This window comes from Prunus mume, linkage group LG2, assembly GCF_029339155.1.
Source record: "Prunus mume cultivar Tortuosa linkage group LG2, ASM2933915v1, whole genome shotgun sequence".
Taxonomy (NCBI): Eukaryota; Viridiplantae; Streptophyta; class Magnoliopsida; order Rosales; family Rosaceae; genus Prunus; species Prunus mume.
Window position 1 is genome coordinate 14,054,174 of NC_142699.1, and position 1,972 is coordinate 14,056,145.

Sequence of the window (1,972 nt, forward strand, 5' to 3'; positions counted from 1 at the left end):
TGCATCCCTTTATTGGTTCATTTGTTGTAGTTTATTTTGATGATATTCTGATTTACAGCAAAACCAAGGAGGAGCATTTGATACATTTGAAGGAGGTTTTGAAGGTTATGTAAGAGAACAACCTGTATATTAACCTTTAAAAGTGTACTTTCATTACAAACAAGTTACTTTTCATGGGTTATGTCGTTAGTGTAGATGGTATCCACGTGGATGAAGATAAGGTGGGAGCCATTCGAGAGTGACCTACCCCTAAAACAACCAGTGATGTGAAGAGTTTCCATGGCCTTGTAACCTTTTAAAGGTGTTTTGTAAGACATTTCAATACCCTGATCGCACCAATTACTGAATGCCTAAAGCTTGAAAAATGTAATTAAGATGAAAAGCAAAAGCAAAGCCTTGCCCCCATTAAAGAAAAGTTAAGCACAACACCGGTTCTACCCATTCCTAACTTTGAGAAGATATTCGAGGGAAGTGGGTGTAAAAGCTGTTTTATCTCAAGAGTAGAGACCGGTTGCAATTTTCTTAGAAAAACTCAGTGAAGCACTTCAAAAATAGAGCACTTATGACAAGGAGTTTTATGGAGTGGTTTGAGCCCTTAAACAATAGGAACATTATCTAGTGTAGCGAGAGTTTGTGCTTTACACTAACTACCAAATCGTTAAATTTATCAACAGCCAGAAGAGTGTGAACAAGATGCATGTCAGGTGAGCTACTAAACTGCAGAAATTTCCTTTTGTTATTAAACATAAGTCTAGGGTTCTTAACCGTGTAGCAAATTCGATGAGCAACCTTGCTTGTTATTTTGGCTCAAGAAGTTGTGGATTTTGAATGTCTGAAGAAACTTTATGAGACTAATGAGGATTTTTAGGAAATTTAGGCTAAGTGTGTTTGCAACAAGTTGATGACAGATTATCATGTTAATTAGGGGTATTTATTTAAGGGCAATTCGGTTGTGCACCCCTATTTCTTCTTTAAGGGAGAAACTAATTCAAGACTTGCATGAAGGTGGATTGAGTGGCTATCTGGATTGTGATAAAACCATTGCTAGTATGGAAGAGCATTATTTTTTGCCACACTTGAAGCGAGATGTCAACACGATTGTGCGGAAGTACTATAATTGTCAGGTATCTAAAGACCAATCCTAATATACTAGCCTTTATATGCCTCTCCCTGTCTCTGATGATATTTGGCAAGACTTGTCTATGGATTTTGTTCTAAGACTCCCTCATACACAATGAGGAGTCGATTATGTTTTTATTGTGGTGGACAGGTTTCCAAGATGGCATACTTTATTGCTTGCAAGAAGACTGTAGACGCTTCTAACATAGCCAAATTATTTTTCATGGAGGTTGTACAGTTGCATCGTGTTCCCAAATCTATTACGTCAGGCCGTGACATCAAATTCATTAGCCACTTTTGGATCACTTTGTGGAGGATGTTTGGTACAGACTTGAATCGTAGTAACATCGCTTATCCCCAAACATATGGTCAAATTGAGGTTACCAATAGAACCCTCTGTAACATGATTAGGAGCATTTGCGAAGATAGGTCGAAGCAATGGGACTTTGTATTGCCACATGTGGAGTTCTCCTACAACAATGTTGTCCATTCTTCCACAGGAAAATCACCTTTTGTCGTGTTTACAATTTGGTGCCTAGGCATGTGGTTGACCTGATTAAACTTCCAAGAGCCTATAATACTAGTGTAGCTGTTGAAAATATGGCAATAGGTTAGACTGTGAGGAAGAAGTGAAGGAAAAACTAGAGAGGACCAATACCAAATTTAAAACCGCCGATGACAAGTGCCACAGAGTGAAGTTGTTCCAAGAATGAGACTTTGTGATGGTTTACCTAAGGAGAGAACGTTTTCCTGGTACATATAGCAAACTAAAGCCTCGGAAGTATGACCCCTACAAAGTTCTGAAAAAGATAAATGACAATGCCTATGTCTTGGATCTTCCTCCTTCCATGGG